The 24,897-nt window shown below is 43.4% G+C and overlaps 1 long non-coding RNA gene across 1 annotated transcript in view; it reads left to right on the top strand.

Annotated features, from left to right (window-relative positions):
• The window catches only part of LOC126176297 (uncharacterized), a 186,966-nt gene that overhangs the window by 60,257 nt on the left and 101,812 nt on the right, over positions 1-24,897 (top strand). The window contains exon 2 of the long non-coding RNA XR_007535640.1: positions 23,953-24,012. This is a non-coding gene — a long non-coding RNA (uncharacterized LOC126176297). The remainder of the gene's footprint in view (positions 1-23,952; positions 24,013-24,897) is intronic.

Below are 24,897 nucleotides of genomic sequence, written 5' to 3'. Positions count from 1 at the left end.
GGAAGCATGTTCTGTCAGAAGTGCCGCCGGGGGTCAGTCGTGGGCGTACTGTTCGTCGATACTGTCATCTTGTAGTTGACATTTCTGTGTCAACGAACTCCACATTTACTTACGTGTCTGGCCTGAAGATTTCAACAGTGCGTCCTCCAGAAGAATGACCACCTATTCTCAGTGCTTGTATGGGCGCAAACCCATGCGAAATGAAAACTCTCGACGGCAGCTCACTGATAAAGGGAAGATCGGCTGCGCCTTTTCTTCTTAGCTCCTCGAATGGCTTGGTACGGTACTGTGGCGCGGTGACATTGACATGTACCTGCTACCAAAGAAAAATAAATTGATTACGTAACTTTATTTTTGCGGTGATAAGTACAGCTTTGACTACCCTTCGTACCTATATCAATCGCCATTGGACCTTCGATATGACATCATTTAAAAAATGGTAAAATCGAGTGATATAATATGAACAAACAAGCGGCCACTTTGTAGGAGATGTTTTTGAACCGCAATATGAATGAGAACACGATTGTAAGTGGCTTTTGGAAGCCTTGCACTGAACAGAACCTCAAGAATTAGAAAGTCGTAAGTGCGCTAACAATCATGACATCATCGGATAACACTCATCTCATATCGTTGTCAGTGCTGGACCCTGCACACTCAGAAATTCTATTGGTACGACTTTTAGGAGTATTCTAAAACGCTGACATGTCCCAACGGTCTCTGTGGCGTTTGTGGAAGGAACAGCACATGTTTTCGAAATCACTTTGCTCCTTGTTGCATTTAAGTGACGGTAGTCTTCGCTAAAGGTATTGATGTGAGCTCCAGATTCATGTGTTTAGGAACGACTTAAGGAATGAGGAAGCGGGCGACCCTAGAATATCGTTGTCGATCTCTACTGCTGCTGTGAGTTGACAGTGTGATAACCAGCAATCTCGGCCCCTGAGTAAGTCGAATCGTTTCTTAAGAATTTTTCTCCCGCCGTATTCCAACACGTGTGTCGGAATCCCTGTATCACAGTACGATAGCTGCTGCTACCATATGGGCGCTAAATACTCTGCTGACGTGTGTCTACACCAACATATCATAATAATATCATCATCAGATACCTTAACTTGTGCTTTCTAGAGACTGACTCATTAATATTACCTAACAGAACAAACTGTGGTCTTCACCTACCGCAGGATGTCTGCGGCGCTTCTTTGAGTCTATGGAAAGGTAATTGTTTTAATTACATCTCATCGTTTTGCAAAATTAAGGCATATCTTTCAAATCTCACTGACGACTTGATCTCGTCCAGAGGAGATCCATTATGACCAATCCCTATCTTCGCCTTATCTAATGTGGGCAGAACTTCGGAAATGCAATTCACAGCTATAGGCTCCTTATTGACAGATCTGAATCGAAAATGGTTGTCTTCAGATGTATAGATTAGTGATACGGTATGGATTGAGTTGCAGTTGTCTGTGACAGGTAGAACGGCAACGAGAGTGTACTATTACCAGACATGATGGAGTATACAAGGGGCATAAAAGTCAGATGTGAAGGACACGGAGATGTCACGTAAGGGTGTGAGGTATCATTATCAGCACCTGAAAGTGTTTGAAAGGAGTCTCAGTGTGGGTCTCCGTTTGGCCGGCTGGTTGACTGTAGGATATCCAGATCTGTGGGGCTTTTGGATGTGACAGTGGCCCTATGTTGGACTGCATCGGAACGTGAGGACAGATATACTCGTCGTCAGAGTTCCGGCCAACCGCGTCTGACACCACAGGGGAGCTTCGCCTTAATGTGTACCAAGCACATCGTAATCCCTTCATATCTGCGCCTTACTGCCGAGAAAAAGTAATGGACACGCTGCGTCAATTGTCTGCATGATGATGAGGTACTGTTGTGGTGGATCCTGTAGAACATGTGTGGGATCAACTCGGATGTCAATTGCCAGTATCCAGGATACCAAGCATCAGTTACAATAGTTACGGGCTAGTTTGCCTCAGGAGAAGATACAACGGCTTCATGACATCCTTCCCAATAGAATCAGTGGATGCATCCGTACCAGAAGGTGTCTAGCGTCATACTCGTAGGTCGGCTCATACTGCCAAGTTCTTTCTAAATTTGACCCCTCTCAACTCATAATCTTGCATTCGTTTTTTCCTCCCCTCCTGGGTGCTTTACTTTTTTTTTTGTCAAGTAGTTTAGAAGTAAGATAGAGAGCTAACATGCAAAGAAGCGGGCGCCACCATCATTAACTTCTCTTTGACTCGGAATGATAACTCTTTACAGAAACCACAACTTCGTTGACGAAGCACTGGTAGCACCTTTGGAATTTACCAACAAGGAACTGAGGTGTTATGTGATCTCCTTTCTTCGCTATATACGAAGTGAGAGAATTTCCTCCGTAGCCGCTATTTGAATCAGAATGCTCCAGGACGTCTCCTTGAGTAACATAACTGCGGACCACATTTTTAATTCTTGTTGAGTGTTAATAATGCTCCAAGTTCAATGATTTCGATATTGGTATGACAGTAACTGTTTCCTGTATCTGGCCTTGCACTACCCTATAACTGTGCAGGCTGGATGGGACATCGATGTTTTTAAACTACTATCATTTATACACTGGAAGAATGGATTAAAACACGCTTTCAGTCACACATTTTCGTGTTTTATTAAATGCACGGTGGATTTCGGATCCTATGGGTCCTTCATCAGATGTAACTTGTCTTAACACATGATGTTTTGCTCTTGAATGAGGTGAAATGCATATTCCACATAATCCAACAAAAGCGTTTTTAACTTTGTAACACCATCATACATCGGTTTCTCCATCTTGTTCATTGCATATCACTTCACTCAAGAGACACATTTGCATAAACATTTGTGCCTGTTGAGTGAAGTGATACGCATCAACAGGATGGAGAATCCAATGGATGATGGTATTCAAAAGTTAAAAACACCTTTGTTGGATTATGTGGAATATGGATTTCACCTCATTCAAGAGCAAAACTAAAACATATATTAAGACAAGTTACACCTGATATTGATGGACCCATAGGGTCCGAAGTTCATCGTGTATTAAATAAAACACGAAAATTTGTGACTGAAGGCATCTTTCAATTCATACTTCCAGTGTACTGAATACAGTCACGTTTGCAGCTGCGAAATATAGGTAAAATCAAACTACCGTTCATAGTGCATTTCTTAGCATACGGTAGTTAGCAGGTTCGTATTGCTCAGTATTGAAATTGATTGTATCCGCATGGCGAACAGTACTCTCGCCTGTTTTATATTAAAGCAGAGGCCTTCCAAATCACATACGACACATTGACAACATGGGGGGACACGCAGAACGAGAAAATTGTCGACTCAATTAACTAAATCACATTCATCACTTGGTTATACCGAATTCATCGACGTAGTTAACCATGAACGACTTCAGCGGCACACGCAGACTTTTCTGTTTGTTAATACAGGGTGTTACAAAAAGGTACGGCCAAACTCTCAGGAAACATTCCTCACACACAAAGAAAGAAAATATGTTATGTGGACATGTGTCCGGAAACGCTTACTTTCCATGTCAGCGCTCATTTTATTACTTCTCTTCAAATCACATTAATCATGGAATGGAAACACACAGCAACAGAACGTACCAGCGTGACTTCAAACACTTTGTTACAGGAAATGTTCAAACTGTCCTCCGTTAGCGAGGATACATGCATTTACCCTCCGTCGCATGGAATCCCTGATGCGCTGATGCAGCCCTGGAGAATGGCGTATTGTATCACAGCCGTCCACAATACGAGCACGAAGAGTCTCTACATTTGGTACCGGGGTTGCGTAGACAAGAGCTTTCAAATGCCCCCATGGATGAAAGTAAAGAGAGTTGAAGGCAGGAGAGCGTGGAGGCCATGGAATTGGTCCGCCTCTACCAATCCATCGGTCACCGAATCTGTTGTTGAGAAGCGTACGAACACTTCGACTGAAATGTGCAGGAGCTCCATCGTGCATGAACCACATGTTGTGTCGTACTTGTAAAGGCACATGTTCTAGCAGCATAGGTAGAGTATCCCGTATGAAATCATGATAACGTGCTCCAAAAATGGTTCAAATGGATCTGAGCACTATGGGACTCAACATCTTAGGTCATCAGTCCCCTAGAACTTAGAACTACTTAAACCTAACTAACCTAAGGACATCACACACATCCATGCCCGAGGCAGGATTCGAACCTGCGACCGTAGCGTAACGTGCTCCATTGAGCGTAGGTGGAAGAACATGGGGCCCAATCAAGACATCATCAACATTGCCTGCCCAAACGTTCACAGAAAATCTGTGTTGATGACGTTATTGCACAATTGCGTGCGGATTCTCGTCAGCCCACACATGTTGATTGTGAAAATTTACAATTTGATCAAGTTGGAATGAAGCTTCATCCGTAAAGAGAACATTTGCACTGAAATGCGGATTGACACATTGTTGGATGAACCATTCGCAGAAGTGTACCCGTGGAGGCCAATCAGCTGCTGATAGTGCCTGCACACGCTGTACATGGTACGGAAACAACTGGTTCTCCCGTAGCACTCTCCATACAGTGACGTGGCCAATGTTACCTTGTACAGCAGCAACTTCTCTGTCGCTGACATTGGGGTTATCGTCAACTGGACGAAGAATTGCTTCGTCCATTGCAGGTGTCCTCGTCGTTCTAGGTCTGTAGAACAATGAGTCGCATGTCAACATAAGTACCAAAGTCAACATTACCTTCCTTCAATTGGGCCAACTGGCGGTGAATCGAGGAAGTACAGTACATACTGACGAAACTAAAATGAGCTCTAACATGGAAATTAAGCGTTTCCGGACACATGTCCACATAACATCTTTTCTTTCTTTGTGTGTGAGGAATGTTTGCTGAAAGTTTGGCCGTACCTTTTTGTAACACCCTGTATATAATTCACGGAAGAATTGATAGGCCCCTATACACCTTTCCTCCACGATATCTGATGGCCAATACTTAATTTTTTTCCTCTTTCTCGTCAGATATGAGCTGGTTTAAACGTAAGTGAATGAAGTACACTGGTGTCCATAGTTAAAGCAACGAACGGGAATTTTGCAATGTTGCTCTTATTTTGCCACGAAACAGTATAAATAGGTGATAGTAAAGTAGAAACAACGTACAGAATTCAGAACGTAAACAATTGCAACATGCATAACGGTAGACAAATATTTTCTTCGTTTTTTTTCCTACTTAACGGATTTGCGCATATATTCCGACAATTGGTTAATTTGTTCAGTATGGTGGTGTGACCAACTCTGGGAGCAATACAGACCTGACAACGACGGGGCATGCTGTGAACGATATCATCAGTCTCATGTCGAGGCAATAACGCCCACTCTTCCTGCAGAACTGCTCGCAGTCTCGGAGAGTCGTTGGCGAAGGCTGACATGAAGCAAGCCGTCTACACAATGCATTCCAGACATTCTCTCTAGAGCGAGCAGGCCACGCGGTGCGTGCATTATCTTCCGTTTCTAAGAAAACATCAACCACCAGTGCTCTATGACGTCGAGCATTATCTTCCATCAACACGAATTCTGGACCCGCAACAACCGCAAATGAGATCCCAAGATCTCTTCACGATGCCCGAGAGCAGTTAAACCTTGCCAATTCACCTGTACAGTTTCATAAAGAGGGATTCGAGTGGTATACATAATCCCTGCTCACACCACTAGGGATCCCCATCGATATCGGTCTCTTTCCACAACGTTTAGGTCCCGAAATCATTCTTCAGCCCCCCCCCCCCCCCCCCCCCAGATGCGAATCCATCGATAATCACTCTCCAGACCAAAACGGGACTCATCTGTGAAAGCATTGACCCACTGTTCGACCGTCCAGGTGGCATGTCGATGACTCCACTCTAGACGTTCCCATCCGTGAAGACCCGTCAGAGTTAGATACTGCAGGTCTCCGACAATATAGGCCATTCTGCCGAAGCCTTCTGCGCGCCGTTTGCATCGATACAATACGTCCAGTGATTGTTGCGAGCCCTGCAGTACTAAAGTGGTACTGTCGTGCCCTTACAGCCAAATAACAGTCCTCTCATCTGAGGTCACGCGTGGTCGGCCCTGCCCTTGTCTTCGGGATACAGTTTCGATTTCTATAAACTGTCGCCACATGCGAGAAACAGAATAATTCACATTAAGCCATCGGGCCGTATCAATTTGCAACTGTTCTGCTTCCGTTCTTTCTGTGGCCCTCCACCGCAAAGTGTGTGGTAGGCATCTTCTCTGTGTCGTACTACACCTTCTGTGACTGTACACAGTGACTGTGGATGTGAGGCTACTCGGCAAACACTACCTCGTTTCATAGGTGCCCTGACGTCGTCGTTGGCATGGTTGTCCGTTGACCGGAATGCCATATTTCGTGCAGAGCGCGATCTTACGAACATCTGGTTGACAGTTTGTATGATTATATCGTGAATTAGACACAGGGCGGGTAATAGCGGTTTGTTGCTTTAATTTTGGACACCAGTGTATATGAATTTGCACACAGATATAACTTAACTCTTATTCTAAAAATAGTACAACGTACTACGTAGTTATCACCCAACGTTTATACCGTTCCTCACAAACCTCGACGGAACTAACTAAGCAATTTACGCTTGTCTGGAATTCGTGTGTGATACTTGGCGACATTGGCGTTTCACAGACAAGAATAACATTGCTCATACATAGTCATTAGAGATTGCAGGTGTTGAGTTACACGACGAAGGGAAACTCACTTTTTCGAGGTGCTAGTGTTAGAGTAACGGTCGACGCTTTGGTACGCTGATTCAATCTTTATTTGACTCACGTCCTTGTCTTTACGATTGTTGAACGTAGTGACATTCTTCTTTGAAATTTCAAGCTTGACCTCCTGCGACATTCTCACGGCTGACTATTTGTGGAGTTATTGCACTTAACGGTTAATGTAAAAAGTTACTAAGAAACAGTCAGAATGAAAATCTGATGATAAGGTAGTCTTGGATGATAAGAGTTAGGAGTAACTGGATTTCCTTATGAGGCTGAGCTTGATGATGTGAACTAGTTTCATCAACACCAAGATTAACTCATAGTTCCAACTAGTGGAAACACTTCCAGTTATCAAAGGCGATTAAAAAATTTATGAATTTTATACCGAATCATTGTAACATGAGATCTCGTTCGACTTGAAGGAAGAGTCACCCTAAATAAAGTCTGTAGATTGTTAACGGAAAATATTACTTTTCCGTGTGACAGTCTGTTGCTGTGTACCGCCGCCAAAGCCAAGACTGCAAGTCTATCATCAGTTTCATGCCAACTGAGCTCTGCTTAGCGCTTTGTAATCAGCGAGAACTAGGGGACAGAGCGAACACAGCCTAAAAAAAATGAGTAAAATAGTGTCTAATATACAATCCGCCTTTTAAGTACATTGTCACCTTGGCGACATTGGTAGATTTCGAAACGAATTGAACTGTGACTTAACACGTTTCCGCAGATGGAAAACACAGGGAAACTACTTTGTACGGTTAACCCGTTCTTGTCGAACTGTCAGTTAGCTAAGTACAGAGTTGTTGTCTTTAGATACCTATTTTCTTTCTGTCAAATAGCAGCATTGTTATTGATGTTCAATTGGCGTAGTTTGTTTCACGAGTTTCCCTAAGTTCTTCCAGTACGCTTTAAGTAATATGTGCCTCTATCTTCAGTTTTTTTTTTCGTCCCTGAGCATCGCTCATATTGGTGAGTTACCGGCCACGTTTGGAATCTGCATATTAGAGGTATCAAACAGGGCAGTCCTTGAGTCGAATGTATCCAAATACATAGAATTCGCACTCCATTTACTTCCCTTAAGTGACTGGAGGATCTAAAAAATATGCACTTCATATTTTGTGTTCATACCACATTTTTTGTGAGAAAGTGCGGATAAAGTGGCTCCAGTGTGTTTGCGCTCTTGACAGCACGGCAAACTTATTCTACCAATAAACACAGAATTTCAGCTTCGGGGTGGTGTTACATTTACAGCGAAGACAGACAAATAGGTTATTGCAGGCTGTGAGTGTATCGTAAATACATCGTATTGTACGCAGGTCCATCGCGAAAGCGGAACAGATTTGATAAGATGAAAATGATAATTCAGCTGTATTAAAAATGTAGGTTTTTCTGTTAGTCGATTAATGATAACGCGTCTCTCACTTAAGACAAAACCGCAGTTGTAATATAACGATTTTAAAAGGCGTTTTGTTATTTTGCGCGCAAATTAAGAACAGCGCTTTTTATCTTGTACGGATAAAGAGCTGTATTCCGCAAGTAACTGGTACCAGAAATAGACAGGTAACAGATGAACTCTATGACCAGAATTCTTCAAACGTCAGCCTAAAAGAACAACCTAAATTTGCTCAAGAGCTCAACTCGTTTAATGGCAGTTACTTTCGTGCATCGTTTTCTATATGTGGATAAAGAAAACAGTCGAATCCATTAGTTACGAAAAGGTGTAGCTAGGATAGACATAAGAGCCTTTCTAATCTTTTGCCAAGATAGTATTCACAAACTTTACATAATAATCGTTATCAGTTCAGGAATCTGAGAGCGGCAATAAATAATGCAAGCTCTCCGTCGTGAAATCACTTCGCCAAAACCATGACGTATTGCTGAGTGTAATTCTATGTTGTTACGTACAGGACTTTTTCATGGACAATTTTTAGAAGCACGCCAGCCAGTAAAAAGCAGTGTTACATACTGCCATGCCATTATCACTCCAGTTACGAACAGTCCGAAGTGTTTTTCAATAGATGTATTTTGATATTTTACTTAAGTAAACCTGACGGTCATCAGCGTAGAAACGATATTTACAGGAGGACAGATCCAACGCGATGGTACTGACATGTTATGAGAAGAAAGATGAGCCAAGGCTGACACGTATGGCATTACTGAGGGAATGTAACCCCAGGATGACTTTTCATAGCCAACACGACAAGCTTATGTCTGTCTCTGAAGAAGCTTTTTGTCTCTATATTTAGGCCTTGGATACGTCGGGTAAAATCCTGGTTGGTCTATATTATAGGATGATTGTGGGTTTTCCTTGTTACGGATATGGCGTACTACATTCCTCATTGAGTGAAGTATATCACATTCACGGCGGAAAAATTGAAAGTATATGTAAATACTGGACTAAGCTATCCGCAATGTTCTTGATCATGTACTGTGAAGGCATATAGCTTCGGATGGAGGATCTTGTTATTGCTTTTCTTGTGTTTCTTGTTTATGTTTTAGATGAAAAATGTCAGGATTAGTCTAGGGGTTCCTGCTAGTGACAGTTCTGTGCAGCGTCGGGGAAGACAGATGCCGAAAAAGATTCATTCTGATTTTGTCTTTCCTCCTTCCAAACTAAACACATTCTTCCACAGAGCAGTGGGGCTCTTACGGCTATATATGATGATGGGAGCGCGCTTGGTATTGGCATTACGATTATAATGCCTTGCCCTATTACGCACCTTTCTGTATTTTTCGTAGCGTCCAGACTTCGTAGATGACTTAAAACGTTTGTGAGCAGCATCCCCCTCGTTCATCATTTGAAGCAAGTCATTTGTCAGCCAAGGACCAAGATTGTACGTTTGTCGTAGGGAGCTGCTAGCTTATTAGTAAGTTCATTAATTTTTCCATCTAATGTGAGCTCACAGATTATTTGGTGCCCTTTATCCATCATCGCTCAGCTGTTACAGCGTCACGATCTGTGTGTTCAAGGCTCCTACAAATAGAGTGAAGCTGTTTTAGCTTTGGGGACTGCGAAGTGTAAGTTACGAATATTGCGTCATGTAAACTGGTGCCAAAGTTTGACCGATATCCGTCCTTACTTGTCAGTCTTTCTCGTTGTGACCATATCTGTAAGCGTGTGGCTGTACGACAGGTGGTGTGTGGGTTGTAGTGGAAAAATGTTTATGACGTTGTGGATCAACAATTCAGTTTTAATTCCTTCCATTACGAAGACTTCGTTTGTTCAAAAGTACACGAGACTGTCTCACTAACTTACTATACAGGTAGTACCCAATCATAGGATCATGCTGGATGCCTGGTACTTCCTCAGTAACAACCCATTCTGGTTTCTTAGGCTGCGTTGTGGGGACTTTATTTTTAATTTTCAGGGGGCCTTGGTTCGCCTCTGGCTGCGTCTGCAAGCTAAATACACTCCTGGAAATGGAAAAAAGAACACATTGACACCGGTGTGTCAGACCCACCATACTTGCTCCGGACACTGCGAGAGGGCTGTACAAGCAATGATCACACGCACGGCACAGCGGACACACCAGGAACCGCGGTGTTGGCCGTCGAATGGCACTAGCTGCGCAGCATTTGTGCACCGCCGCCGTCAGTGTCAGCCAGTTTGCCGTGGCATACGGAGCTCTATCGCAGTCTTTAACACTGGTAGCATGCCGCGACAGCGTGGACGTGAACCGTATGTGCAGTTGACGGACTTTGAGCGAGGGCGTATAGTGGGCATGCGGGAGGCCGGGTGGACGTACCGCCGAATTGCTCAACACGTGGGGCGTGAGGTCTCCACAGTACATCGATGTTGTCGCCAGTGGTCGGCGGAAGGTGCACGTGCCCGTCGACCTGGGACCGGACCGCAGCGACGCACGGATGCACGCCAAGACCGTAGGATCCTACGCAGTGCCGTAGGGGACCGCACCGCCACTTCCCAGCAAATTAGGGACACTGTTGCTCCTGGGGTATCGGCGAGGACCATTCGCAACCGTCTCCATGAAGCTGGGCTACGGTCCCGCACACCGTTAGGCCGTCTTCCGCTCACGCCCCAACATCGTGCAGCCCGCCTCCAGTGGTGTCGCGACAGGCGTGAATGGAGAGACGAATGGAGACGTGTCGTCTTCAGCGATGAGAGTCGCTTCTGCCTTGGTGCCAATGATTGTCGTATGCGTGTTTGGCGCCGTGCAGGTGAGCGCCACAATCAGGACTGCATACGACCGAGGCACACAGGGCCAACACCCGGCATCATGGTGTGGGGAGCGATCTCCTACACTGGCCGTACACCACTGGTGATCGTCGAGGGGACACTGAATAGTGCACGGTACATCCAAACCGTCATCGAACCCATCGTTCTACCATTCCTAGACCGGCAAGGGAACTTGCTGTTCCAACAGGACAATGCACGTCCGCATGTATCCCGTGCCACCCAACGTGCTGTAGAAGGTGTAAGTCAACTACCCTGGCCAGCAAGATCTCCGGATCTGTCCCCCATTGAGCATGTTTGGGACTGGATGAAGCGTCGTCTCACGCGGTCTGCACGTCCAGCACGAACGCTGGTCCAACTGAGGCGCCAGGTGGAAATGGCATGGCAAGCCGTTCCACAGGACTACATCCAGCATATCTACGATCGTCTCCATGGGAGAATAGCAGCCTGCATTGCTGCGAAAGGTGGATATACACTGTACTAGTGCCGACATTGTGCATGCTCTGTTGCCTGTGTCTATGTGCCTGTTGTTCTGTCAGTGTGTTCATGTGATGTATCTGACCCCAGGAATGTGTCAATAATGTTTCCCCTTCCTGGGACAATGAATTCACGGTGCTCTTATTTCAATTTCCAGGAGTGTAGTTCCTAGTAGAAAACAGTTTTGTCAATTTGTAGGTTGTGAAGTCAGGGGATACCCACCGCTAGAACCAGCCACAGCCTCGGAATTCATTTCAGAAATACCGCTGTGGCAGGACGGTATGAAACTCGTTACCAGTGCACACGGGACACCATACGCAGCCGAAGCTTCAGAAGCATCCATTCACAGAATTTTGCCCTAGGATCCACGTAGACCAGACCTGACAACTAGCGAATCGAGGTTACCCCAACTTGTCGACCATTTCTCATGGAACGAATAGTTCTCCTACTAGAGTACATGTGTCGGTGTGATTTCTCTCTCCGCGATGTAAGAGTTGTGCTTGAATACGCTTAACGTTACCTCTGCCGCATACTTAGCTGCACTTTATGCAGCCGACCCTCATACGAGGGCTGGGTAATCCACAGTTCACTTTGGGTGTAAACGTCTTGCTCGAGGGCTTCGTTGCGATTGCTGACCGATCTTGGACACTGTAAAATGCCGTCAGCTCGCGCTACTGAACTTGTAGGCGTTATCTATATACTTAAATGTGTCTGTATTGCGCAAGACGGCTTACTGTATGTCTCTGGGGGGGGGGGGGGTATTTCACGTAATTTATACGGTCATTCCCCTTTCTTGTTCCATTCACGAATGTCGTAGCGTGTAGACGACTATCGGTACGCCTTCGTAAGAACCCCCCGTGATTTTGCCGTCATGGTCATTTCGTAAGACACATTCGGGAGTAAGTAATGTGTTGATTATCACTTCTTGGATGGAACGGTTTCAGAATTTTTCGAGTAAATATCTGCGAGACGCACAGTCTCCTTGAATGTTCTCTTCCTTACAAATTAAACCCATGACCACAACAGCACTGTTCATTTCTTAGTTAAAATTTCTGACTGAGAGTTCTCGAGAACCGATAGAACAAGGCTTGTAATTACTCGATGGAAAGTGTACTTTTTATTGTATACCATATCTTTGAAGTTTCTTCCTGCTCGATTCTCGGAAGGTGGCTGCTTGTCCGTCCTTATTCCCCTTTCTTTAGCTGCGCAATCTCTGCTGGGGTAGATACGTAGCGACCTGAATGCTGTTTATAGTGTATGCCCTGTAAGCCAGTTCGTGCAGTTTTCCAAGCAGTTCTCGCCAGATGTATGGCGTCTTTATTAGCGTTTGCCAATGATTTTTCAACATTACTGCTAGTCTCTCGCCACTGAAATAAGCTTGCGGCCATTCACACTAATCTTACTTATATATATATACCCTGTGTCCCATTAATCAGACCTAATTTGGATTACATGTACTTTTTATATAATTTAAATATGGACCATACTGGTGTTTTGCATACATTTTCATTTGTAGTCAAACAGTGGTTTCCCAGAAACTCTAAACCAGCCATTTCCTTTTTCTACAACTGAGCCCATGTGGTCGTTCCACACCACGTCCCTACACATTGCAAATGCAGTTTTTGACTGACTAGTAGTATCTCATTAGTTCTTTAGTAACAGGATACCACCTGTTGCGTTTCGTGAAGTTTACACGAAGAGGTAGTTGCCAGGCTTTGCACGAGGTTGATACTGTGTGGAGATGTAACTGGAATTATCCAGTTGCTGCCACCTTTGCCGTTTAGTATTTTCTCATATACCAAGTGTCCCTCCTAAGAATCGTCAGTTGTATTTTCTCTAGTGTTTCTAGAGATACTTTTAGTTTCGTTTTAGAAATTTGTAGGTGAAGTCAGCCCAAACAAACGGAGAGCAGCGCGCTTCGTTACAGGATCATTTAGTAATCGCGAAAGCGTTACGGAGATGATAGATAAACTCCAGTGGAAGACTGCAGGAGAGACGCTCAGTAGCTCGGTACGGACTTTTGTTGAAGTTTCGAGAACATACCTTCACCGAGGAGTCAAGCAGTATATTGCTCCCTCCTACGTATATCTCGCGAAGAGACCATGAGGATAAAATCAGAGAGATTAGAGCCCACACAGAGGCATACCGACAATCCTTCTTTCCACGAACAATACGAGACTGGAATAGAAGGGAGAACCGATAGAGGTACTCAAGGCACCCTCCGCCACACACCGTCAGGTGGCTTGCGGAGTATGGATATAGATGTAGTTGAAACAAATATTGTTTATCGCATCTTGCATGCGGCGCCCAGTGTCGACGAAAAGCATCGGTTTGTTTTCTGTTAAAATGTTACGAGCTCAGTAGACAGCGCGGCCCCAAATGAATGCAGTGCGAGATCCATTTTAGCGATATATATTAATAGGGACAGTAAAACAGAAAGAAAAACCATTACTTAGTGCGCGTCTCGTATGCTGCCCTGACGTGCGCTGACAGCTACCGCCGTGCAGCAGCGCTGCTCAGTCGCTGCAGGAGCACTGGTTATTCTTCGTGTTTTACTGTTCTTGATGATACATGCTGGTAAAACGAATCTCTAATTTGGGCCCACTTTAAAAATATTTCTTTTTGTAACTGGAAATAGACCGATGCTCTCCGTCGACACTGGGCATCGCGCGAAGGGCATGGTGAGCCATATTTCTTTGGGCTGACTCCACCGACACATTGCAAGAACGAAATTTCAAATATCTACCGAAACACCAGAGAAAATGCGCCTGACAACTCTCAGAAGAAACACCCTGTATAATCGCATCATCTACGAGAAGCCCGAAAGTACACTATTCTAACCGCTAAGTCAATGAATAACAAGAACACCAATGCTGCTATTCTTAGTTTTAAATCTAATGCTGTTATGTCGCTTGGTTTTCATTTTAACCCCTGCTCCTCTCTTTTTATCTTAACAAGGTTTTTATTGATTATTTTTTGAAGCTTACAAGATGCCGATTTTGGTTTTGTCTTGCATTGTTCGAACTTACCTTTCCACCTATAAATAGAACTACACACAATCTATTTTGAATATTTAGTTTTGTATACAGCTACAATTTTTTCCTCATTAATGGTTATTACAGAGCTAGTTAAACTATTTCTGGATACTTTGGCAAATGTCTTACTACTACCCTATTCCTTCATCTCGTAAGGGTTTTTTGTGTATTTCTTCCCGCCCATTCTTTACTAGAACTCTCCATTTTATACCTTTGTTATTTAATTCTTACAGTTTTCTATGATGTCCCATTCAGTGAATGCAATTCATTTTCTTTATGTATTTCCCATTGTCCACTTTCAGTTGAAGATACAATTTTACGAAGTGCTTCCTGAATTCCACGTTGTTATGCAACAAAAGTAAAGCTCAATTACAGAAAAAAAGCTTTCCTATCCTGTGGCAATCTACATTTGACCATCTTCCGTACTTAGGTCATCCTGCATGCTCTTGTTTACTAACTATGGGTATTACTTCACACTTTTGGGCACTGTCTTTCTCAGACTTTTGAAGTTAAACAAGTTTTTGTTCTCCTTCCTGCTACGGCTCGTCACTTTAGTCTTCAGTTAGTTTGCTGACCATTGCATTCAATAGTTCTAACGAGTCTTCCTTATGATCGGTGAAGGTATCGGTTCTGACTACACTTTTATAAGTCTATCCTAGTCTAACTTTTGCCCCTTTTCGTGGTCTTCAGTTTCGATGTGATCTTGGTATCCAAATGATTAACTGTCCATCTGTTACTGCTTGACATCAGGGTCATATCGTGTTGGTTGATGCTCAAAATAAGCAAGGACGCCTTCAGTAGGACAATCACTAGTAAATTACTACAGTGCTGAAATGGACGTTCGGCGTGATTAATGCTATAATTTCTTTTAAATTAAATAAAGAGAAAATATTAAAATTATATGAAGCAACTGTGATTATGGTATGACTGCTCACATTCCGCACCCTCTCTAGCGTGTTACCCGATGAAGCAGAAAAATCTTCCTGCAACGCTGCATTTTGGAACTACTGTATTTGAGATGCAAAGTGGCCATGAAGCCCTTGCTCCTTATTGATTTCTATGCCTTCTCTGGAGAGGAATAATAGATATTATAAAATTGCAATTCTGGATTCAGTGTCAGCAACGTCTTATTCAGACAGAAATATAAACGGCGTAGCTTCGGCATACTCAGGTAATAGCAATCAACACCATTATATGGCCATGGTATCGCTTTACCGACATTTCTTAACAGTGTTAGGGAGAAGAGTCTATAATGAATTTCGAAGTATCATTTTTCCGAAGAAACAAATGCATTATCTTTGTACACAAATGGATTTTGTTGTTCATTCATGATTACTCGCTAACCATGGTACATTTTGCAACTGAATCCCTTGAGTCAGATAATTTTTTGCGAGAGGATTTTTTTTAACTTGAATTTACGTACGAGGAAAGGTGACAGGTTGTTACGGAGTTTGTATACCGTTGTATTCTTCATGGTATAATGAATTCCTTGTCAATAGCACATTTATAGATAGCATTAGGTGGAATGAGTATTGGAAAGACTTTGCTTCCTCGTCTCTGGAGTAGATCCCACTCGCCTCAGCGCCATGCCACCGTCTCCTGTAATTTGGGCACTACAGACTAAAGTTTCAACATTTTGTAAGGACATTCCGTGACTTTCTCTGTAGGTAGCGTTGGTCTCTCCGGTCACCCTCAGAAAGTCTGAGAGTTAAATGGTTAAAATAGCTTGGTTTCTATTGTCTGTGAAGACCCTGTCGGCCTCAATCACTTCCCATGTTTGCATTGCCACGTACAAACTCAGGTTGTTTTGAACTGGAGTGATTCTAAAATCACAAGACCGAGTTAGTTCACGAATCAGCCTGTTTTGTCGAATACTCACTGATTCCTAATATCTTAAGTAATCAAGGTTTAGCTTTTGCTTTCTCCATTTGACAGAAGTGCGACCATTACATTACATTACTTAAACTAACTTACGCTAAGGACAACACACACACCCATGCCCGAGGGAGGACTCCAACCTCCGACGGGGGAGGCCGCGCGAGCTGTGACAAGACGCCATGACCGACGGCTACCCCGCGCGGCACATTGTATAAAACCGCCGTGTATTTCGTGTTCTTAGAGGCCATGTGCCATTTTCTGTGATTTTGTTTACATCTACATGATTGCTCTAAAATTCACAATATCGTGCCTGACAGAGGGCTCATCGAACTACCTTCAAGCTATTTCTTTATCTTTCCTCTCCGGAATAGCGCGCGGGAAAAACGAACGCTTAAATCTCTCCTTGGGAGAGATTTCTCCTATTTTATTGCATTGTTCATTCTTCCTTATGTAGGTGGGCACCAACGAAATATTTTCTCATTCGGTGGGAGAAGCTGGTGATCTAAATCTTATGAAAAGATCCTGCCGCAACGAAAAACAACTTCGTTTTAATGACGGCCACCGCAATTCGCGTATCATATTCGTGGCAATCTCTCTCTCGAGATAATACAAAATGAGCTGCCCTTCCTTGAACTTTTTCGATGTCATACGTCGATCGTATCATGTGCGGATCCCACACCTCGCAGCAGTCCTCCACAAAAGGACAGATCAGCGTAGTGTAGGCAGTCGCTTTAGTAGACCTGTGTTATCTTCAACGTGTGCTGCCAATAAAACGCAGTCTTTGGTTTGCCTTCCAGTTTGTCAGATTTCTGGTGTAACCGAAATTTAACAGATTTTGGGTCAATCGCCACCATGCAGATATCTTGTCTACATAATTTTGCAATTGGTTTCGATGTTCTGATGATGACTTTACGAGGCGATAGATGACACCATTATCTGCAAATAGTTTAAGAGGGCTGCCCAGATTGCCTCCTAAATCATTTATATAGATCATGAACAGCAGAGGGTCTGTAATACTTCCCTTGGGAAAGCTACATGTGATTTGTGTCGCGAACAGTGACCTTGATGACAGGAAAACAAGAATCGAGTGCCACAGCTGAGACGATACTCCGTACGTACACGATTTGATTACAAATCGCTTGTGAGGAACGGTGTCAGAAGTCCTCTGGAAATCCAAAAATGTGTAATCAGTTTGAGATCCCCGGTCTACAGCACCCGTTATTTAAAAATAACGTTTCACATATTGGCACAGATATTCACTTATTCGCATGATTGATACCCCCTTGGAATTGATGCGCAATTAGGTTTAAAATTTGCTGTTATACTAAACTCTCGCTAATCCGGCCATCATTAGCCCGGCCTGTCTCCCGCCCCACGTGCAGCCTCTTGTCGCTCAAGCGGGAATGACGCATACAGTAATGAATTCTCGTATGCAACAATGATGTCAGTTCATTACAATGTTGAACAGTGCAACACTGGTTTGAAATAGCGGCTTTCCTTATGGTTCAGTATCATCACTTCTAAAAGAAAACATGTTATGCTAGAACTCAAGCAGAAACTCGAAATTGGACGTAAATTGAACTGAAGTTCTTCACAGAAATCCATTGTTACTGAGTACAGTGTTGGACAAGCAACTGCTTATGACCAAACTTTAACAAACAGACAATCAAGAGCTTCAGGAAAGATACACTGATGAGCCAATCCATTATGACCACCCGCTTAGCAGCTTGTTCGTCAGTCTTTAGAGCGAAATACATCACTGATTTTGTGTATCAAGGATCCGACAGTTTGTTAGTAGCTTGTGGAAGTATGTGGCATTAGATGTCTATGCTCAGGTAATGTAATTCGCGTAAATAATCAGCCGCCGATTTGTGCAGGCGGTGAGGACGCCCGATAACGCCCCATTATGTGATAAAGCATCCTGTCATTGCGTACTATCATATTGACAACTAAAAATTTAGGACAGGTTTCATTGAACGGAATGGATAGTGTCTTGAAAGGAGGATATAAGATGAACATCAACAAAAGCAAAACGAGGGTAATGGAATGTAGTCGAATTAAGTCGGGTGATGCTGAAGGTATTAGATAAGGAAATGAGACACTTACAGTAGTAAAGGAGTTTTGCTATTTGGGGAGCAAAATAACTGATGATGGTCGAAGTAGAGAGGATATAAAATGTAGACTGGTAATGGCAAGGAAAGCGTTTCTGAAGAAGAGAAATTTGTTAACATCGAGTATAGATTTAAGTGTCAGGAAGTCGTTTCTAGAAGTATTTGTATGGAGTGTAGCCATGTATGGAAGTGAAACATGGACGATAAATAGTTTAGACAAGAAGAGAATAGAAGCTTTCGAAATGTGGTGCTACAGAAGAATGCTGAAGATTAGATGGGTAGATCACATAACTAATGAGGAGGTGTTGAATAGGATTGGGGAGAAGAGAAGTTTGTGGCACAACTTGACTAGAAGAAGGGATCGGTTGGTAGGACATGTTCTGAGGCATCAAGGGATCACCAATTTAGTATTGGAGGGCAGCGTAGAGGGTAAAAATCTAGAGGGAGACCAAGAGATGAATGCACCAAGCAGATTCAGAAGGATGTAGGTTGCAGTAGGTACTGGGAGATGAAGAAGCTTGCACAGGATAGAGTGGCATGGAGAACTGCATCAAACCAGTCTCAGGGCTGAAGACCACAAAAACAACAACAACTACTACTATATATGTACGAGGGCGTTTGAAAAGTCCGTGCAAAAATAAAAATTACTTACGTGTTTGGAGTAAACCTTTTTTTATTTTTCGACATAGCCTCCTTTTAGACTTACACACTTCGTCCAACGATGTTCTAATTTGTTGATCCCTTCCGAATAATAGGAATTGTCCAAGTCTGCAAAATAGCTATTAGTTGATGCAATCACCTCCTCGTTTGAATAAAATCTTTGTGCCGCCAGCCATTTCTTCAAATTGGGGAACAAATAGTAGTCCGAGGGAGCCAAGTCTGGAGAGTAGGGGGGATGTGAAACGAGTTGGAATCCTATTTCCATTAATTTTGCGACCATAACTGCTGAGGTGTATGCTGGTGCATTGTCGTGGCGGAAAAGGACTTTTTTGCGGTCCAATCGCCGGCGTTTTCCTTGCAGCTCGGTTTTCAAACGGTCCAATAACGATGAATAGTATTCACCTATAATAGTTTTACCCTTTTCCAGATTGTCGATGAGGATTACCCCTTGCGAGTCACAAAAGACAGTCGCCATAATCTTTCCGGCCGAAGGACTGGTCTTCGTCTTTTTTAGTGGAGGTTCTCCCTTGGTAACCCATTGTTTAGATTGTTGTTTGGTCTCAGGAATATAGTAATGTATCCGTGTTTCATCTACAGTGACGAAACGACGCTTAAAGTCTTGCGGATTCTTCCAGAACAGCTGCAAACCATTCTTGCAACACTTCACACGATTCCGTTTTTGGTCAAGCGTGAGCAATCGCGGAACCCATCTTGTGGATAGATTTCTCATGTCCAAATGTTTATGCAAAATATTATGTAACAGTTCATTCGAGATGCCCACAGCTCTAGCAATATCACGCACCTTAAATCTTTTGTCATCCATCACCAAATCATGGATTTTATTAATGATTTCTGAAGTCGTAAGCTCCACAGGGCGCCCGTAACGTTCAACATCACTTGTGCCCATATGGCCACTCCGAAAATTTTGAAACCATTTATAAACTGTTCTAATCGAAGATGGAGAGTCTACGTAATGTTTATCAAGCTTCTCTTTAGTCTCCTGAGACGTTTTTCCTTTCATAAAGTAATGTTTAATCACCACGCGAAATTCTTTTTCGTCCATTTTTTGACAATCACTCGACTTCCTTGATTCACACGAATGCCAAACACAAAGAAATAGACCAATATGGCTGAAATTTGGTGTGCGTTCTTTCCAAAGACGCTACTAACTAAACATGACTTCGATACTCGCCGGTGGTGCCATCTCTCGGACTTTGCAACGACTTTTCAAACGCCTCTCGTACACAGTCAAGAACTAAGTTTTCTACGAAAATGAGTCTATCTTCGGATTTAATAAAGTATATTTCCTATGCGTTAAGACTAAATTCATGGTACTCTCAATATTGCGGCACCCATTTGTGGAAGGAATGGCCGGAATAGCAAGTGTCTAGTGTATTCTGAAAAATTGTTGCCAATTTTGTAATCGGACAGCTGCACATTAATATTGCAAGGGGAAGTGCTGATACGACGGTGTATGTGTGCCATGCACTTTCGTGCAGTTGAACAAGTTGCCGTATAGTCCTCTGGAAAGCAGTGCTAGCGAAGGCCGACCTAGCACCTGGTCGGTGCGCCGCGTTAAATGTGCGGCGCTGGGCGGCTCGGCGAGAGCGGCTGGTCGCTGCCCTGCCGCACCGCAGCGCACCGCCTCGGCCACTGCAGGAATGTGACACACAATGCCGGTGATCAAATTCTCACAGCGGGACAGGTTCCCCGTTGTGTGTGGGGGCCGGGCGCGTTCTCACGCTTTTGCGCGGGCCTCCGCCTTTGAGAGGGAAGGGACTGCTCGGCCTGGCACGAGCTGGCTGCGGCCCTTCTGCGCGCGGCGCGCAGGCCTGCGCTGCGAGCTCACTGCTGCGCTGCTTCCTCGCCGCGCCGCGCCCTACCTGTGGGAACGGGCGAGATAACGACGACACAACCCTCCGCGCGTGGGAAAAAATACATGGCCGCGTGCGAGCCGCCTGTTTGTTTTCCCGAGGGGCGCGCTTCGTTCAGCTGGGCCTGTTTTTACCGGGAGGACGCCGAACTGGGAAAGAGGGTAGGCAACACCGAGGGTTCCGCGTGAGAAATATCCCTTGCTTTTTCCAGCTGGCTCCTGTTTTGTTCCGACACCGTGCCAACATCTTTCCGAGAGCGCACGATATTCCAAGACCTCTACGTTTCTTAAAACTTCTCATTGCCAGTTGTCAGTCAGAGCGAGAACCTAGTAACCGCTTTAAACTCTGTAACCTCTCATAAAATTTAGTTTAAAAAATTGAAATTCTTATTATACTCGAGCAACTTAACATAAACTATTAAAAGTAGAAACCTTGCCTTACACCAGTTTTGCGCGGTGTGCAACCGATTTAGCGATAGGGATATACATATAAAATGTAATAAAGATATTATTGCGAACATTTTGATGTAGCACTCAACGCGTATGACATTCATTTACTGACTTATACGTAATCTGAAACGTTGAACACGCGCGACCGCTATGGTCGCAGGTTCGAATCCTGCCTCGGGCATGGATGTGTGTGATGTCCTTAGGTTAGTTAGGTTTAAGTAGTTCTAAGTTCTAGGGGACTGATGGCCTCAGAAGTTAAGTCCCATAGTGCTCAGAGCCAAAAGTTGAACAGAGTAACTACGTTTAATCCCGAAGTCCAAGCTTCATGAAGAAAATGAATCGGTCACCGAGCTCTCCATATAGCAGAGTAAAGCATTACTACATTCTGTGATGACCACTGTTAACGGCCTTTTTCTTAAAAAATAATTCAGTTAATCGATAGATCATAATCGTAACTGGAATTGAAGGAAATAGCTATCTTCATGTACATATTTGTTATAAAAACTGCAAATTACTGTCACCTACACACAAAACAGAATTCTAAGGTCATAGTTATAGAGTAAACACAGGTTAGAGTGCAATTGATCGGCTGTCGACAATTAGGGCTGCGGCTGGTGTCTTGAAGATGCCCCACGACTGTAAACATAATGCTTCTGTAGTTTTGACCATTAAAGAGGTACGGCTGCCTTACGTGCCCAGATCGCCAAAAACGTCATGTCAGTCCTTGCAGTGAAAGCATTCCTCTTCGATTGTCTCCTGCAAAATAGAAATTGTAGCGCATCCCTCCGCACCAAAGCTCTTATCCTCTGAGCGCCAAAAACATTTTATTGGTTTAGGTCTCGTGAAAGGGAAATGGCGTTCACGGGTACTATGTTACACCACCGAGCAATCTGAGAAACACTTTCAAGGAGAGAGAACACGGAAGAACGGGGGAGAATACCGAAGAAAATTCTGCGCCAACAGTAACGCAGTACACGTGTTTACATTATAACCCTCTCACCACCACATTCAACAAATGCGGCTCTTTGATTGTTATCCAGTCTTTTCGCTATTTATTTAACCGCCTCAGATTGGTGCCTTCTTTATATCAGTTTTCCAACTCCAAACTCATCCTGCTGGACACCGATTTGCTGCTTAATATGTCGTTAGTTACACTGATGCGTAGTTCAGGATGTATCACGACAACCAATATCCGGCAGGAGCCAGAACTTCCTAGGATATCTGGAGTAGGTGCATCGAAATCGAAAAGTAACTCGTTAGCATTACATGACTTTTGCTGGAGGGAGCAACAAACTCACATTCGACGCTAGTGCATACGTTACGCTTCACAGAGTATTAAATAATGATTAGTACTTTTATGAAATATTCTCACTAAATGTGCAAACAGGCTACCTGAAAGCTGTTTTACCACATTACTTAAATCTTCAGTATCAAATAAGTGGGAAAAGGCAGTCATGTCTTGGGTGAATGCGCTTTGATCCATACGTATGACACTAGACAGGACCAAGACGTACTAAGCTATTCCATACTAGTTCCTATGTGGCAAACAAAACTGCTTGTCATAGCACATAAATTTTGTTTTTATCAGTAATAATCTGTGAATATAAAAAAAAACTAAGCCTTTAATGCTTGTGTTAAACGTGTGCTCTACATTACTTTTTACGGAAGTTCCCTCCACGAAGATCTCCTTACAATGTAACGAATAACACAGTTAATATAAACCAAAGCAGTTGAACTGTGTTATTATGTAATAGCAATCATAACTCTTACAATAAACCTACTTTTTTAAATAAATTGTCTTTTGTTTAGAAAACCGTGTGATAAGAAGCTAGTTACATAATATGTATATTGCAGGAAGCCATCACATTTTGGATGTGCACTGGAAATGTATATGTGGAAACGTATTTCTCGCATTCGGTACCACGAAATTTCAGCAACACATATCTTCTACACTGGAAATATACTACACCTTAAATCTTCAGTTTAACCAATATGCAACTGAATCTTTAACAATATAATACGCAACGGAAATTCACAAATTACATTTCATCGTGTAAATAAGTCATTGACAAAAGCTGTATTCGTAAATACAAATACAGCTATGGCGATGTTGAGCCTATTGCAGTAACGTTTACGCGAATTGGATGACAACCACCTAGCACGCGATTTCATCTTGATAGCAGTGTCATAGACGACGGCACAAATTCGTTATGGAGTACAAGTGTATCTGTATACACTACTAACGCAATGTTTCAATTTATTATATGCGCTGAAGACGTCCCCTCGTCCGACAAAGACATGTCGAGAGCAGTTTTTTTTTTTTTTTTTTAATTCCAGTTAAGTAGGCTACTTACTAAAGGGTCGAGCCATTTGCGGGTTCCGCCGGACCGGAATCCGGTCGGAAGTGGAGCAACAGAAAGTAAAATGGCGCCGTCATAACCTGTTTGGCAGCACGCCGTTAACAATGAGTGGGCACCTCCCCTGAACTGAACATTTACTTTGTTGCAGGCGGCGGTGTGGCATGGACCGTTGTGCTGTACAGGCTGCAGTCATTCGACGCGCAGGTCGGTAAGTCATGGATTTTTTGGCAGTTTTCAAATCCAAATTTTGTGCTAAATTTTCGTGTAGTGATGCACTCAGTACTGAAATCTGTTATACAGGTCACCATATTTCAGAGGTCACCATTTTTTTCTGATTTCGTTTGTGCACCTTACGCGCAGTATGGTACAGGTGTGTGAGCCGTACTGTAATTGAAACCACCAATCTAGTATTTACTGTAGCTGACGTCAAAATACAAGGTCCTGTGACTGAGAGAGTATTAAAAGACTTCGATAAAGTACCGTATGTTTGTTCATCAGCAAGAAAATGCCCCTGAGCTGAGCCCATAGAACAGCAACAGCATTTTCTTTTGCAATTCTCGTTAATGGAGTATTTCTGGTAGCACTTCCGTAGGAACTGTATTCTAAAATTATGGGAGTTCATGTTCTACATGTGCAAGTATTTTCACTTTTGTTGAGCAGCTGATGTGATGCGACCCCGATTTGCATCATGCCGTATGCATGTTGCTGTATTGAAAAAGTATTTTTTTTTCCTTTGGGTGCTGCCATTGGGGTATTCCTTTAAAGGAATGTTTTCTGATGTCTGCTGCGCTTATTGTTCATTGCCATGTACGCTTGTTTCGAACCAGGTTCTGTTTGTAATTTATTTGAATTTTTCCACGAAAGTAGGAGTAACCCTGTCGGTTCGTCTGCAGTGACCGTGCAAAGCGTAAACATTGTTGTCCGTATGACATAAGTTGTTGCACAGCGTGTTAAACTCACTGCCAGTGGTATGTGGCATAAATTGTGTTGGCATAAGTAAACTGAACTGAATGGAAGGCGGCACAGCGAACACGAAAAAAAGAAAAAAGAAAGAAATGGCAGCTCTGGAACTGTAAACAGGGAATTCAACATC

Source organism: Schistocerca cancellata, chromosome 3 (assembly GCF_023864275.1).
Source record: "Schistocerca cancellata isolate TAMUIC-IGC-003103 chromosome 3, iqSchCanc2.1, whole genome shotgun sequence".
NCBI classification, from domain to species: Eukaryota; Metazoa; Arthropoda; class Insecta; order Orthoptera; family Acrididae; genus Schistocerca; species Schistocerca cancellata.
The sequence above is the reverse complement of the archived record's forward strand: the minus strand, read 5'-3'. Positions and strand labels throughout refer to the sequence as shown.